Raw genomic sequence first — 17,472 nt, 5'->3', positions numbered from 1 at the left:
GCCCCTTCTTCTCCCTGTTTCTCTGCCTCCTCCCATGCTCTTCCCCTCCCCCCCAATTTCACTGGCCCATTGGGAAAGTATTAACTTGCTCTGTTACTCTTCCCAACGGCGTTTAAACTTTAAGCTTATGTTGAACAGAGCAATACTTCAGTGGAAAGCACCCAGCTCTGGAATGTTCCGTGGCATCGGGCAGGGTAGGCAGTTGTCAGCTGATGGTTTTGCCAGCCCTGAAGCAAAGTAGGCAAGAAGGCTGTAGGGCTGCCTTGGCCTCACCAGCCAGGACGGAGATGGTGAAAACCCTTGGGACCAGTATCCCTCTCTAGGGAAGGACTCACGGGGTTGCCGCTGAGGGAGAGCAGGGAAACCCTCACGGGGGTAATTTTGGTTGGTTGACATGCTGCCTTCTGGGGAGGGTGGGCACAAGTAACTGCAGGGCATTAAAATCTTTTCCTTTCTTTTTAATCATGCTAAGATACATGTGACATAAAATTGACCACTGGAGGCATTTTTGAAGTGTATGTGGGCTCTTGCTTTGTAAGGAGTTTGGAACTTCAGTGCCAGAGCAGAGCTGCCCTGGTTGAAACGAAGATAGCTGTAGTCTCCTTCTCTCACTTTCTGAGCCACAGCCAACTTCTCCTTTGAACAAGTGTGAGCAAATATTAAATGTTATCACTTTGAGGACATGTGATTATTGGCCAACCTGGCCTACTCACATACCCCAACATAGCCAGATCCAGGATGCCTCAAAATGAACCACGTAAGGAACTGTCTCCCTGCCTCTGTAATAGTGGTCCCCTCTGTGGTTCCTGCAAGGGTCGACGTACATCCATCTTCAGGTACGCCTGGGCCCCGAGCCACGGGCCTCCTGTGTTCTCCTGTCCCCTCCCTAACCCCCCCTCCCTGAATTCTGAGACAAGGGGACCAGGTCACGAGGGGCTGAACCAACAACAGAGAGAGTGTCACCAGCCAGGAGGGTACACCAGCACTTGCATCAGAATAGTTCGGAGGGTTCTGGTCAGATATAAGCAGAACAGATGTTATCCTTCACACTAAGTAGGATTATAAATAAGATAAGCGGGTATAAGACCCAGTAAAACCACAGTTAAGGTTATAATCGTTAGTCAACGAAAGCTTGCAAACACACTTATTTTTTAATGGAGGAGATCCTCTGTCTCACGCATTTGCAATCCCATACGCTTCTGTGAGTGGGAGAGAAAGGGGTGACAGGGGCGTTAAGTAGCCAGGAAGGGCAGGAGGCCCTGCGTGTGTCTGAGGAAGTGTGTCGTGGACGGGGCCATCAGATTGGGCGTCCCAGGAGGTGACGGAGGAGGCAGCTGTCCGCCAAGTGTGCTGGAGGGCCTTGGTGGGAGGAAGTGACCGTGGGAGGGAGGGACTCAGGAAGGAAGAAGTAAGCGTATCCTCCTTGAAACCGTGTATGGCTGGAACAAGAGCTTGGTGAGAACTCCCATCCCGCCGTCTCCTGCGTGGGGAGTGTCTGCTCTGTACAGTGCTGGGGGGCCTGGACCTGCCGTACACCCAGCTGCCCGACCTCAGCGGGGGCTCGTTTCCCACACCCCTGCTCTCCCACCCCCTGCTGCCTCACTGTGGGGAGCTGCAGCCCTTACCCGTATGGAAGGATTCATTCCTGTCAATGTAGCTCTGTTGCAGAACTTACATAGTAACATCTCTAAGACATACAGTGGAGTCTAATATGGAACATAACCCATGCTATATATAAATTGGAAGTGGGGAAGCTTGATGGAATCGCCAGAACCAGCTTAATTACTGACACCTGAGGTGGGGGTGGGGCGCAAGCCCAGCTCAACCCTGACCTCTTGTGCCTCAGCCGCCTCCAGGACTTCCTCGGGAAACTTGGGAGGCTTTCACAGGTGTGGAAGAGGCTGATGGGTTTTTCTCGATCAACCCTCTCGTTTAGTGAACAAGGTAACTGAGGCCCCAAGAGGGTAAGAGGTCTTCCGGTGCCTCCTGAGTCAGGAGCATTAAGCCATTTTAATTTTCTAGGTCTCACTGCGCTGCCACTAGATAGACACGATTTGGGGGGTGGAGAGAAGAATGTGAGGGGGCCACAGTGGTAGCAAAGTAAACTTGAGATCCAGCCGTCTTCATCCAGTGGAGGCTGGGAGAGAAGGGGCAGGCGGAGCAGCCAAGAGCAGACACACTTGGAGATCAGAGGCGCTCCATGGCACTCCCTGCTGGTGTCACCAGCTCCCCCCTCCACCCAGAGTCCCTGCAGCCCTGGGCACCGCTTGGGGCAAAAGCTCTTCTGGAAGGTGATGGAAGAATTTGCAATAACTTCATTGTACTTGGAGCTGAAGTACAGCAAACACAGGAAACGCTCGAACATCATCGGCACCTGGGGCTCTGCTGGGCACACTGCCGATGTTTGTTGAGTGCCTGTTACGTGTCAGGCACAGAGCTTGGCACTAGGCTTGTAGTTGCGGACAGACTAGACAGGATGCCAGTCCTTACAGCACTTATAACCTTGCGCCTTGTTCCAGTCAGTCTTAGAAATCTCACCAGTCTGGAGCCCTGGGTGGCTCAGTCAGTCAAGCGTCCGACTTTTGATTTTGGCTCAGGTCCTGATTTCAGGGTCGTGAGATGCAGCCCCGTGTTGGGCTCTGCGCCGGGCATGGAACCTGCTTAAGATTCTCTCTCTCCCGGGGCGCCTGGGTGGCACAGCGGTTAAGTGTCTGCCTTCGGCTCAGGGTGTGATCCCAGCGTTGTGGGATCGAGCCCCACATCAGGCTCCTCCGCTATGAGCCTGCTTCTTCCTCTCCCACCCCCCCTGCTTGTGTTCCCTCTCTGGTTGGCTGTCTCTGTCTCTGTCGAATAAATAAATAAAATCTTAAAAAAAAAAAAAAAGATTCTCTCTCCCCCTCTGCCCTCCCCTCCCTGCTCACACACGTGTGCACATGCACATGCTTTCTCTCTCAAAAAAAAAAAAAAGATCTCACCAATTTGGACCAAAATGAAGGACAATATGATTTAAGGAAAAGTTGGAATTACCTCCAAGACATGTAAACAAAACTACCCTAAGTGGTCTTGTAGAGACATTCTTAATGAATAGATAAAAATGATGAGTGGATGCAAGCAGTTTAGTCCCCGTTTATATTTCATTGATTTGGCTTATATGTAAATGATACATCTAATCTGTTTGAAAATGGCTCCTTCTCCTAAGTCCGTAAACGCTCCTCGTGAAATTTGTTTGCACAATTAATTAACATCCATGTTTAAGGTTCATTTGTTAGTTGTCACAGCTTAAAGTCAGCGCTCTTTGTCTTGGATTACAAGCTTCTAGAGCAAATCCCGTTATCTGTTTAACTCACCGCGTGTGTCGCCGTGCCACCATGCCTCCCGTGCGCAGCGCTTCTGAAGATGAGACTGGTACTGGTGACAGTCGTGTCCACCGCTACGCTTGGCTAATGCTCCTCTTCCCAGAAGAACACCTGAAGGGAAATCCATGAAGCACGAGGGCAGGGAGGAGCCTTCTTTTTCCTTTAGAACCTTTGGGAATGCCTCCAAAGCACAGAATGAGAAGCACCCAGCCCGTTTTCCCCCAGTCGTGTTTTAGGGACTATAAGAAAACTCTTATAGGTGAGTGCTAGCAGCAAGAGAGCAGATTCTAGAGAATATGGAAAGATCACAGAAAATCGGATGGAGCGATCATGAAGAGGCATGATGGAAAATTAAGCTGGGACAGGTTGGGGAGGGCTCATTGTACTCGATTCACTCAGTGAGTATCTATAAAGGTCCTACGTCCCCACAGGACACAGGACAGCGGAGCTGGTTGGCCGCTCTGGGCACATCCCTGTAAAGGAAGGAGGGGGCCTGTCCTGATCTCCAGGAACTCGAGGCTCCCCACAGCCACCACTCCTGGGCCCTCCCAGCTGTTTCCTGCTCCTGGGGATCCCTGCTAAGGGGTCCCCACGTGGTGTCCATGTGGGGGCTCCCCTTACCATCCACCCACACCCATCTGTGTGTTTCTCAGGTGCTTCCCCGAGATTCCTCCTCTTCGGGCCGCCTTACAGCCCAGAGACAGGGGACTTGGTGGCGTCCTCAGAGTCACGATTCAGAAATAGACTTGCTTGTCTGGCTGGATTACATCTGCTCTGCAGTAAAGGCTGGGGCTCATCGGTCTTCTCAGCCCTTGATTTTAAGCCGTCTGTGTTGTATTCACTATTTTTCAAATCCAGTAGCAGCATATTTTGACCTCTATTAAAAGATATGTTCTCTAAATAATCTCTCTCTCTCTCTCTCTCACTCTCACACACACACACACAGACACACACACACACACACACACACTACTTGGCCAGTGTCACCACTAGGTCCTACATTATCTAGATTCAGCTTCATTCTAAACAGTCTCTTGTTTGATATGGAAGCTCATAGTGTAGAAAAAAAGAAATAAAAGAACCATGTGAGTTTCTTAGTGGATATTATTTTTCCTTTACAGATTTATAAGCCTTTTTACGGCCAAAGTCATTCGATGATAGGCACACCTCAGAGATACCGCACGTTCGGTTCCAGACCATGACAATAAAAGCAAAGATCACAGTAGAGTTGGCCAAATGAGTGTCTGGTTTCCCAGCACATATAAAAGTTACGTTTATGTGATACTGTGGTCCATTAGGTGTGCGGTAGCATTATGTCTAAAGGAACATGTACTAACCTCAATTAAGACGACTTTATTGCTTAAAAATGCTCCCCGTCTGACCTTCCAGCAAGTCGTCATCTTTTTGCTGCTGGAGGGTCTCGCCTCCACACTGGTGGCTGCTGGCTGGCCAGGGCGGTGGGCGCTAAGGTTGGGCGGCCACAGCAATTTCTTAAAATAAGACCACAGTGAAGTCGGCCTCATCGATGGAGCCTTCCTTTCATGAAGTGTCAGCCTGTCCTTTGAAGCTTTGAAGCCAGACATTGTCTCCTCTCTGGCTGTGAAAGTTCTAGATGGCATTTTCTTCCAGCATAAGGCTGTTCCATCTACACTGAAATCTGATGTGGAGTGTGGCCTCCTTCGTGAATTCTCTCAGCTGGAGCTTCTGGAGAACTTGCAGCAGCTTCTCCGTCAGCACGTGCTGCTTCGCCTCGCACTTGTATAGAGACGACTTCTTTCCTGAAGCCTCGTGAACCAGCCTCTGCCAGCTTCAGACTTTTCTGCTGCGGCTCCCTCGCCTCTCTGAGCCTTCCCAGAGTTGGAGAGAGTCAGGGCCTTGCTCTGGGTGAGGCTTTGGCTTAGGGGAATGTCGTGGCTGTTTGGTCTTCTATCCAGACCACAGAAACGTTCTCCACGTGAGCAGTGAGGCTGTTCTGCTTTCTTATCATTCATCCGTTCACTGGAGTAGCCCCTGTCATTTCCTTCTAGAACTTTCCCTAGAGGTCACAGCTTGGCTCACTGCTTGGTGCAAGAGGCCTACTTCCATCCTATCTCAGCTTTGACATGGCTTCACCTTCCCCACTCAGCTGAATCACATCTAGCTTTTGATTTAAAGTGAGAGACATGTGACTCTTCCTTTCACCTGAACACTTAGAGGCTACTGGAGGGCTTATTAATTGGCCTAATTTCAATTTTGTTGTGCGTCAGGGAACAGGGAGGCCCAAGGAGAGGGAGCGAGACCGGGGAATGGCCAGTCAGTGGAGCAGTCAGAACACATACCATCTTTATTGATCAGGTCACTGTCGTATATGGGCACAGTGTGCCCCAATTACAATAGTAACAAAGATCACTGATCACCATAGCAAACACATGAAAAAGTTTGAAATACTGTGCAAATTACCAAATGTGACACCTAGACAGGCAGTGAGCAGGTGCTGTTGGGAAAATGGCGCCAGTAGACTCACCACAAACCTTCAAGTTATAGAAAACGCGATGTCTGTGCAATGCAGGAAAGTGCCCGTACTGAACCCCTGTGACACTGTAGGGAGAGGAAGCTGAGATTTCTGACATTCTGATTACAAGATGAAAACAACAAGACAAATTTCATTAAAATCAGAGTTTTTAAAGGTACTCATGGAGCTCTTACTTATTCAACAAGAAGAAATGGCTGGTGTATCTTTCCCTTGGTCAGGAAGTGATGCCAGGTTATGTGGAGAATTTCACGCCTTCCAGCCCACCAAGGTCCAGGTTATTTAAACAGTATGCAGATTGTCACATTCCTCATAATCGGTTCTATCATTCCTTATCCCGGTTCTATCATTCCTTATCCCGAAGCGCTATCGGAGAGGACGGGAAAGCCTTGAGCCAGCCTTTGACATTCATTTCAAGTATACATAAAATGATAGAAAACTCCAGAGCCCGCTACTCACTCACCACTGACCACTCCATCCTTAAAAGCTACAGATGGGAAAAGTGACTTCTGAGCTCTCTATTTCCGCGTGCTGGAGGGGGGCGGGAGCAGAGGGAAGAATGCATAAATAATACTGCATAAATAATACAAAATAATTCATCAGGACCGCGAGGCTGATAGCTTTGTAAATTAAGTTGTCAGCTCTTCTGGGGAGTCAACTCGTGTGACCTACTCCCTAATTACAGATATTCCTTTCTGTGCTCTGCTGGTTTTGCTTGAGTGGGCTAAGCTCTTGCCTTTGGGTTTTGGTTTTAGGTCCGTCCTCCCTTTCTTATTCTGATCCTTCCTCCAGACTCATTCACCTGGGTGGGTCCTTTCCCCTCCCACCCCCGCAGCCCCCAACCCCAAGCAGAGGTTTCCGCGCGGTCCTAGCGCCCTCTCCGTCCAAAGCTGTGCTCCTCCGCCCAGACACCCCGGGCTTCTCCAAGGGTCGAGCTGTTTCTGGAGCAAACCCGGATGCCCTCAGTCGTGGGGGCTTTTGTCTACACCTCCTGCCATGAGGCTCTCGCATTTTGCAGCTTTCATTCTTGCAAACGAGAGGGAAGTATTAGAAGATGTTATACGCAACTAATGAATCATCGAACCTTGCATCAGAAACTAGGGATGTATGGTGACTAACATAATGTAATAAAAATACATAAAAAAAAAAAGAAGAAGATGTTCTCCATTAAAGGCCGCTGGACAGAAAGGGTCCCAGTAAAACACGTGTAAAGAAAGTGGGGCGCCATTTGGCTTTTCATTACTAGCGTGACTGCTTTTAATACTGCTGTTCGACTTGTATGGAGGTAATTTTCCACGGTTTGTAGTATCAGAAGAAAAACTAGAAGGGTAAGCAGCACATTTCAGCTTCTTTAGATCTGATTTTGGACAGGGGGGTGTATTACCATATATAAAATATCCCATTTGGGGCTCTCTTTGCCTGGGATATCTACAAAGAGCCAACTGGATGGAACGGTTCTCGGGTAAGCAGGGAGGCATAGTGGGTCCAGCGGCCTGGAGTTACCTGTCTTAGGCCTTGGTCCATTATTATAGTGTTCAGAGCACAGGAAAGGGAAGAGATTTTTAGGCCCATTTTCTCCATAGAGCTGCTACATTTTCCAGTTCTCCGAACTTCTGCCTGCCTTAGGTGGGTTAGGGGGCCTTCTGAAACCAGAAGGTTTCTGGTTCATGCTCCAGAGACGTGAAGTCCTCCAGACCCTCGATTTCTCTCACTAGGTTGTAAACTTCTTGGGGGAAGGGAATTATGTTCTTTCTATCCTTGTACCCCTACAGTGCAGCTTCCATGAGGGACACTCAAAACATGTTGCACATGCGTTTCCACGTAATTCTGGTTAGGGCCTGGGGGGTTCTGATTGGGTGTCGAGTATGTGTGGGATCCATCCTGCCTGGTGAACACTGTGCAGAGGAGGCAGAAACATCGAGAACATCCAGATGACAAAGACCCTGGAGGTCCTTGCCCCACTGACCCGGGACAGTGACATGCTGCCTCATGCTGGCACCCTGGCAGAGAGCAAAGGCAGTGGACACCCCTCACTGAGGAGACTTCTAGAACACCATCTCGTCAGATCCTCTCCATGTGACACTTAGGAAACCGAGGCCCAACAAGGTGAAGTACCTTGTCAACCTGTTTATGTGGGAGAAGAGAGACATTTTAATTTACGAAGCTGATCAGTCATGAAGCCTTTAAGACATAATTTGAATGAGAGATTGTTCATCTTTCGCCCCATTTTGTGATTTTCAGCCTCAAATCTACTGGCTTTTTTTTAGGGTATTGTGTGTGTGTGTGTGTGCGTGTGCGCACATGGGGGGACATGCAAACACATAGAAAGAGGAAGGTGATTTTTCTGAGGGGACTTTTTAAAGGCTAGAAACCTGTGCCATAATTGGATAGGTTTGGGGCCCCCTGGAATACCGGTAATCCTAATTAGCATCCTGACTTATGGAATGAAAGCACAGGATAAAATGAGGGAATTCTCTCTGGAATAAATGCCACGTTCTCAATTAACCAAAGGGCAATAAGATGGATTATAATGCCAGAATAGGGCTTTTGATCATTCTTTGTCCAAAAACCACTTTTTGGTCAGGCTCAGCACAATTAGACAATTACTGATATCAAAAGAATCGGAATAGTAGGTATATTTTAAGCTAACATTTCTCTCATCTTATCTTTCTGTGTCTTTCTCTTGCTAATGGCTGCAAGGAAAGTTAATCATGATTTGCTATAATTACCCCATTAAAATGGGATTGATAGTAATGCTTTATAAAAAACGGTGAGTCCAAACTGCTGAGTTAATTAGAAAGTTTTCCTTTGTGCCTCAGAGTAGGAAATGCTGTTCTGGCTTCCTGAATGACTCGCATAACAGAACATTTGAATTCCTTTCTAATGCTTCATTGAACTAAAATGAATCATGGAGGGGGGAAATCATTCTGATATATTCTTAAAAGCAAACCATAATTTTCTTTAGATTGTTAAATAGTTCCTGAATTAAAAGTCCTCTGACTACTCATTCTCTCTGATTGCTTTAGGAGTTCATCTCAGCTCTGTTCTGTAATACCCTCTGAGCCCATTTGGCTGCTAATCAAAATAACATATAGACTGGGTGGCTGAACTGAAAACTTTGTTCTCACAGTTCTGGAGACTGAGAGGCTCAAGGTCAGGGTGCCAGCAGACCTGGGGTCCCAGAGAGCTCTCTTCCTGGCACGCACCCAGTGGTCCTCTTGTCGCACCTCATGTGGGAGATGGGAGAGGACAGGGGGAGAAGAAGCTCTCTCATGTTTTCTTATAAGGGCACTCATCCCGTTGGTGAGAGCTCCCCTCTCCTGACCGAATTACCCCCAGAGGCCCTACCTCCTGATACCATTACCTGGGGATTAGCATCTCAACGTAGGAATTTGGGAGGGACACCAACCTGCAGTCCACAGCACTGACCTCTAAATTCCAGCATTGAATTAGAGTACTTGACTTCCCAGATAAACAACCAGAAATAGAACCATTATAGTAGCATTTAGTGCTGGGGACAGGATTCCTTTCAAATACTTTCCCCGTTCGCTTGGTCTGCTCTGTGCTCCGTACGCCGCAGCCAACTACTCAGGTAGACATTCTGTGGGTTTGGAGCTGAGAACTCTTTCCCACCACCAGTGAGATAGTTGGTGGTTTCTGTAGTGGGGCACTGTACCAGCTGTAGCCAACCTGAGACTTTTTTCCTGCTGAGCCCAGTGATGGTGAAATCAGTCTGTTTCCCAGGGCTAGCTCCTTCAGTTTGCAAATTCAGTTCTCTTATTCCGGATGTGAGCTTGCTGGTACACACCAAGGCAAGGAGCGCTCTTGCACACTCTATCCCGATGCTCCCAGGTGGTCCAGCTTACCTGGGGGGGGGGCTAATAAATGCTCCACCACCCCTACCCCAGAACAGCACGGCCTGCAGGGCATTGAAGACCCCGCCCATCTGTGCAAATGGGCGGGCACAGCCCTTAGACCAGAGCAGCTCAGGCCAGTGTGGGGCGGAAAGCAGAGGACTGAGACCGTGTCGTGAGTTTGGTTCAGCCGTTGTGCCGGAGGAGCTGCCAGGGCTGGGCACTAGGAAAGCCTCAGGTGTGGTGGAGCCAGGCGAGAACAGGATGGCAGTTGTGGAACCGCTGTGTTACCTCCAGACCCCCCTACAGCCGTCATCACTGCACAAAGCTGCTTGTCTCTAAGCCTGGAAACAGGGAGCCCTCTATGGAATCTTGTGACTTTTTTTGCAGGAGAAAAAGGGATTCTTTTCTCCCAAGGGTTATTTCCTTCAGCGGCTTGGCCAGATGCTCCCTCACCACCCCACCATTGATATGGGGAAAGAGGAGTAAGAGCCTTTGGGAATGCCTTACCCAGTGGATGAGCTGAGAGCAGGGCTTCTTGCTCTGCTTGCTTCCCACTCCATCCCCTACTCTGTAAAAAGTGGGAAAAGTAGCACCCTCATAGGACTCCAGGACAAATAGAGCCATTCAGACCGCCATAGTCTACACAGCCCTGAAATCGGCTGTGTGCTGTGCTTACAAGTGCGAGTGGTAAGGTCCCCATGAGGAGTGAACGCAGGAAGCCCAGCCCAGGAGGGGACACAGGAAGAAAAAGACCGTGATCGCACCTCCCCCGAGAGCTTGCTCCGGTCTGCAGGTCTGCTCAGCCTTCGCTTGGCTGTTTCCTGCCCATCCAGCAGATGTTGCGGGAGTGCCATTTCCTTGGGGAAGATGTCCCTGGTTAGGGGCCCCAACTTTCTCTTCTCTGTATCTACCACCCTTTGGATGACCGATCTCCATAATTCAGTGTTTAATGGATCTCTGTTGACTATAAACTTCCTGATGGCAGGATCGCCTGTCTCTTGTCCCCCTTCAAATCCAGAGCACCACACAGGTGCTCAGTAAGTGGTAGGTATATTAGGGTTTTCAGGGAAGCAGAACCAGCAGGGTGTGTGTGTGCGTGTGTGTGGGGGGGGGTGTGTGCACATATACATTTACAGAGAGATCAGTTGTGAAGGCTGGCAAGTCCTCGGTAGAGACCCAGGGGAAAGCTGCAGTTCGAGTCCAAAGGCAGTCTGCTGGCAGAATTCCCTCTTCCTCCAGGGAGGTCAGTCTTTTTCTAGTAAGGCTTCAACTGATTGGATGAGGCCCACCTGCAACATGGAGGGTAATCTGCTTTACTCAAAGTCTACTGACTTAAATGTTAATCTCACCTAAAAAACACTGGAACATTTAGAATAATGTTTGACCGAACATCTGGGTACCCTGGCCCAGCCAAACTGACCCATAAGCTTACCTGGTAAATGAGTGGAAGGATAATCGAATCATGACCTGGGTCTCCATTGTCCTGTTGGTGATCCTTCACTTCTGTGTGTGATGCCTACAGCCGCTGTCATCTGGGTCCCCTCCCTTGACCCTCAGTATAGCCCTGAGAGGTGGGCAGTAGGGAGGATGTGGGAGAGTTGACCCTGCTGGTATATAAGGGCACTGAGATTCAGAGAAGATAAGAGAATGACTGGAGGTGACACAGCTTTTCTGAGCAGATGGGGGGACCCTACATCTTGTCTTCAGTGCCCTCTTCCTGATCATACATCAGAGATGGGCCGTTTCCTTGTTCCAGGCACTGGTAAATCCTCCTTTCCACCCTGTGGGCAGGGTCTGTGATAATACCCCCCTCTTTTATATCTCAGGAAGCTAGAACAGATTCAAGACATCTGCCCAAGGTCACATACCTGGTCTTCGGTGGCACTGGGACACAAAACCCAGTTGTATGACTTGCTCTCCACACCACTATACCATACGGTCTCCTGGCACACTTCCTGTGTCGTTGTTTGGTTTCAGAAAAGGCCTGGTGTGCAGACAGCCCCTGCTGCAGGGTGTAGCTGTTTGTGTGGGGCAGTGGACGCGGGCCAGGCAGGTGCGGGGTGGGCCTCCTTGGCTGCCAGAGCCCCACCGCTCTCCCCTTCCCTCGTCATCTCGGAGAGCTTCGTACTTGTCACTGTGTTGCTTTATACCTTGCACTGAAAGTTATACTGGTACGGATCGCCTTCTGTGGTTTCCGTGCAGTAAAAATAAGTTACCACTGAAAGTAAATTAATATTCAGAATGATGTTTTAAAGTCCCAAACAAACAGACAAACTTGCTCTGAATTCCGTGGGAGAGAGCCTTGCACGTCAGCCCTGCTCTGGAGTCGTGAGAACTCAGAGCCAGTGCTGGGGCGGATGGGACCCCTGGAGCTGACTGGATATTTAACCCCACCCCGCACCATATCGAGCTACCCAGGTGACTCAGTCCCAGGAGAGTTGTGTGTCTAGAACGTCAGATCGGTGACAGTAGAAATGGCTGAGTTTCAACTTTTGTTAAAGGATGTCTGTCTTGAGTGTGCGTTGAGCTGGCATCCCCAGAGGCAGTGCGAGGAGGAAGACCCGCCGTGAGCCCCTCGGGCCCGCCCTCCCTGCTGCCTGCCGCTGCTCCTGTTTTCCCCTCGCCGTGGCCACGTGTGCGCACGCACGTGCTCTTCCGGATCTGGCTAAACGCCTGCCTCCGCCAGCATCCCGTCTCCACCCCACGCCGGCCCGCTCCTCTCTGACGTTCTGTGCCCTGCCGAGCCCCTGCACGGATTCTGCTCCTGAGCCACTTACTGCCTTATGTCTCCTTCATTGTGTTCCAGGTATAGCTTGTCCCCTCCCCCGAGTCTTTCGTCTGCGTGAGAGTTTATACCGCTTTCGTGGCCCCCCAAACGCCCGCTGACCTGAAAGACATTAAAATACAGAGTATAGGGCACCTGGGCGGCTCAGTCCATGATCTCAGGGTCGTGAGATCAAGCCCCTTGTTCTGCTTGGGATTCTCTCTCTCCTGCTGCCCCTTCCCCTGCTTGCATGCTCGCTCTCTCTTTAATAAAAAAAAAATAGTATAACGATTTCATTTCATGATTATTTCTTCCGCTTTAGCCTTCTTCATCCCTCATTCCTTTATCCGCCATCCACTCACCCAAGTGTCTGTCCACCAGGTGCTTGATAAGGTGTGCACTGAGGACCTGCTGTGTCCTGGTCACTTTGCAGACACACAGATGAGTCCAGAATGACCTCTGCCCTTAAGAGTCCCAGAAATTGCTATTCAAGAGAGTTAAAAATCGTTCTAGGTAGACAACACACACTAAAAATACCTATTATTACTATCATCATCAGGGCACTGGCTTATCATGGCAGATAAGGCTGAAATCCGTGTAAGATAATTGGCTTCCCGGCGAGTTTCCCCCCTTACTCCTTTCTACCGAGTACAGTCTAATATTCCTGCAGGATTCATATTGCGTGCTGATGACAGCCGAGAGTACAGCAGGCAGGAAAGGATGTACCTTGTTTCATTTTTCAACAGACTGGTGTACTACTGCAATTCCCCTGCAATTAGTTTGTATGAATGAGTCACGGTGGCACGGGAAGCGTTTGAATTCACACAGACTCTTTCTTTGGAGACCTCACACATCCTTTGCTCATGGAGAAAATTCTGCTGAAAGCACGTGCTAAGGAAGTTGTACTCTTCCCCTCCGAGGTGGGGTGAAGTGAGGGCCTTTGTTCAAGGTCATATAGAATGCCGACTCCCACTCTGGGTTGTGCCTCCCTACCTTGCAAAATTCCAGTGCTGCCCCCTTTCCTTTGAGAATGCTACCGTTATGATGGGAGACTGGCATCCACGTGGATCAGGTTAACTGGAAATGATGAGGGGTATTGGTGGCTTCTGGAACCAGATCATGAAGTCAGGGAGTCCTGGAGCAAGGATGTGCCGAGTGCTTTATACTCTCTCTCTCTGTCTTCACTTCAGACCAGCTTCTCCCTCACCCAGCTGCTAACCGTTCTCAAGTATTATTCTTACAATTTCCACCAGACCAGACAGGATCCGATCTTCTCTGGCCCTAAGTTCGAAATTCTGGGCAAGGGCTGGGATTGGGGACCCAGGTTGGGCGTGGGGACTAAGGACGTGGCTGCTCCCACTGGGTTGGAGTGAGAAAGAGCAGGTCCAAGTGGGACACAATGTTGCCCTACAAGAAACAGACAAATGAAGGTCATCCCCTACATTTACAGGTGCTTTATAGGAAGCATGTTGAGTACTTAGGAGGAAAGGTCAATGCAGGGGATTTTGTGCCTTATATTCAAACGCAAACCATGTCAGACCCAAGCCGTATTTATTGAGCCTATACTATGTGCTTGTGAAATCAGGATTTCTTTGGGAGTTCATGCTGTGGACCACTATTTCACCATCATTAAGCAGTTTCTAGGGGAGAAGAGCGATGTGTGTATTCAAGAGAGTTTAGAGCAAAGCCGCCATGCAGAGATTAGCCCAGGGAGTGAATCAGGGCCATGGGCATTGGAAAGAAAATCTAAGGCCTTGGAGACCTTGGAGGAGGGCCTGGACGTGGCTACGCCCAGGAGTGCCAACGTCCTTATGGATTTTGGAGGAGACGGACACAAAGCCCTGAGTCAGAGCTCTAGCTCACAGGAGGGACAGATTCTAGGCGGGTCATCTCATATCTACTGGCTAATGCTGGCCACGGTCTGCTTGCTCTATAGAACAAATGTTGCACAGAAATGCCCGGATTTCAGCCACATCAATCTCTATGAAAGTGTTCATTTCTCCATTTATCCGTTCCCACCGTGGCTCACCATGGCCCTCCCGCTTCCCTAGGGTGGGGAGCTTCTGGCCAGAAAGGCCCAGGCTGCCAGTTTAACCCTAGTAAGATTACATTGTGGAACCTACAGCTGCTGGGCGGTGGTCTCACTTGTTCCACAAAACAGACGTGGGATTTTTTTTTTAATTTTAGATTTCTAGAATTTTCCAAATCACTTGAATAACATCAATAATTGGTATTCGTGTGTATTCCTCTTCAGTCAGCAGAATAGCTGAACAGGTTCATAGATTTTAAGTGGACCTGAAACCTGAGAAGGGCTGCAGATCTCTTTAGAGGGGGGTAACCAGAGGCAGCTCTCAGTGTCTTCACTTTTCTTATCATCACTGGCAGTGTGATGAGTTGGGGATGTTTATGTCAGTGTAGTGGACAGAATGTGGAATTAGGGGACATGCATTGGAATCCCAGCTCTCCTCCTACATTTGCTGGGTGACCCCAGGGAGGTGTCTTAGTCTGTTCAGGCTGCCACAAAAAAATACCACAGACCGGGTGGCTTTGAAACAACAGAAATTTACTTCTCCCGGTCCCGGAGGCTGGATGTCTCAGATCAGGGTATCCTGAGTTAGACTTCTTCTATCCTCCTGTGGCAGAATGGGCTGGGGCACTAGCTCCATTCATGGGGGTGCCACCCTCATGACCTGATCACCCCCCAAAGGCCCCACCTCCTAAATCCATCACCTTGGGGGTTAGGTTTCAACACATGAATTTGGAAAGGATGCAAGCAGGAAGATACTTATTTCTCTGGGCCCTGAGTTCCTTATCTGTGAAATGGGGAAAGTAATCGTTCTTCCTCACAAGGTCATTGCAAGTGTCTGATGACTGTGCCAGACAAAGCGAGGCACGTGGCTGGCTTTGGGCTGTAGCCTCCTTCGTGGGTCCTATGGAGCTCAGGGTGTGACGTTCCAGACCAGGGAAGCTGGAACCGAGATTCCTGATGATCCGTGGGTGTGGAAGCTTTAGGTGGCTCTTCAAGAGACGGGTACAGGGGGATGGGAGTCCATGTTTAGGTCTGGAACTAGGATTTAAATGATAAGGGAAGTGGCACAGGTGAGGTACAGATATATTTGGGTAAAAGTCCAAGTTGAAGCCAATCTCAAATATGTTCATCCAACCAGAGGTGAGACATTTAGCCAACAGCCCTCCAAGGTCAAGGGGCCAGGGGCTGACATTGAGGGGAGTGATAGCAGCTCTTCCTAGGAGGCTGGTCACTGACAACCTTGGGTTTCAGGGACAAGAAATCCATCTCGGATACTAAAAAGTCCCTTGACTCTTAGAAAGCTAGGGTCCAAGGATCAGAGCCAGGACTGCACGAACGGCTTCCTGCCTAGATGTTGGCCCAGCAGGTGACCCCCACAGCTTCTCAGGTTCCTCTTGTGAAGGAAGCAGTGGTTCCCAGGCCCAGCCAGGGACGAGCCAGGATTCTGCCCACGGCTGCCATGCTGCGGATTCTGCCCTGTCCAACCGGATTCTTTATGATCCTCCCATCCAGCTAATCACAAGATCCCCAGTCAAGTTGCCCCCTGCCTGCCCTTGAAAATCCAAATTACTCAATTCAGCGCCAGGCTGCTCCCCGCCCTCTAGCTCCACCCCGCCCCCCAACCCTGGACTCCAGTGACCGGCTTCCAGAGCTAAGGAGGGCCCTCTTCCTCTGGCTCCCAGGACTTTGGCCATGCCGCCCCATCCCCCACCCCACCTTCCTCCTTGGCCTTTCATTCGCCTTTCTCCTTCAGACTTGAATTTGGATGTCACTCCCTGCAGGAAGTTTCCCTGTCTTCCAAGGCCTCTTCCTGGCCCCACAGCACCCAGTGTGGGTTCCAACTCTGCATTTATTCTGCTGTGTGGAGTTTGGCCTACTGCAGGTCTCCTACCCCACCCCACACCCCCCAACCTAGCTCTCTGCTGGTGGCGATTGCATTTAATTACGCCCCGCCCAGGGCGGAGATTGCATCTGACCACACCCCCTGGGGCGGGGATTGTCTGACCACACCCCATTCTCAGGCGGAGTTTGCGTCTTTGTGTCTGATGTCTGATCACTCCCCCACCCCCCACAGGGACAGGGTGCCCACTGGGTCCTTTTCCTGCATGCCCTCTCAGAGCACTCTGCTTGAATGCTTGCAGCCACCTTTTACTTGAGTAACAACGTGATGCTTGGGAAAGACACACTTGCAAGGCAAAGTGCATGACCTTGTCACTCAGAAGACCTCTGTCCCCATGTCTCACTCAGCCCTGGGCTTGGGAAGTGCTGATAAGGGGACAGAGTTAGTCGTGCATTTCTGTCCAGGTGATTTAGTTTTACAGAAGATGCTCCCAAATCTTCGAGGCAGAATTTCTACCCGATTATAAGAATAACAACACATCATCATATACGGCCGCTGGAAGCTATTGTTTTCTCTACGTCTTGGCATTTGCAGGCTCGTAGGACTTAAATCACAATTTAAGGAATTCTGCTTTTACTACCAAATGGACAGTGACTGACAACAGGTTTTGTTTTCTTCTTTTTGGGCTCGGCTGTTCTCTTCCATCAATATTTTTTACATTTTGGTGCCAGACAAGAGGTTTTGATGCCAGGCATGCCCCCTATCTGCTCATCTGCCCTCGGCTTGGCCAGGGGTGCAACCCCGTAATTGGTTGCCCTGGACAAATGCTCTTCGTCTCTTGGGACTTGGCTCCCACGTGACCTGCCGCCTGCAGCCCCTCCTGCTTGAACCACCTGCGTGCACGGGCGTCCCATGAGGACCGTGAACTGTGGAGGAAGGGGCTGTATCTTCAGGCACCTTTCATGGTACATGTTCATCTGAACACGCAGAGCTCCACCGCTTCCATGCACCGAGCATCTGCTGTTTGCAGTCTCCCCTCTTAGAAGGAGATGCCCCCAAGATGCAGACCTGGCCTTTACTTAAGAGCTTTCCTTCTGGTTAAGAGAGGATGACCCGT

At 49.9% G+C, this 17,472-nt stretch overlaps 1 protein-coding gene across 1 annotated transcript in view; it reads left to right on the top strand.

Moving 5' to 3' along the window:
• KIF26B (kinesin family member 26B) overlaps positions 1-17,472 on the top strand; it is a 426,956-nt gene that overhangs the window by 318,277 nt on the left and 91,207 nt on the right. The window lies entirely within an intron of this gene.

The sequence above is a fragment of the Ailuropoda melanoleuca genome, chromosome 8 (assembly GCF_002007445.2).
Source record: "Ailuropoda melanoleuca isolate Jingjing chromosome 8, ASM200744v2, whole genome shotgun sequence".
Classification (NCBI taxonomy): Eukaryota; Metazoa; Chordata; class Mammalia; order Carnivora; family Ursidae; genus Ailuropoda; species Ailuropoda melanoleuca.
Note: the sequence above shows the minus strand (reverse complement) of the source record. Positions and strands in the feature narration are given on the sequence as shown.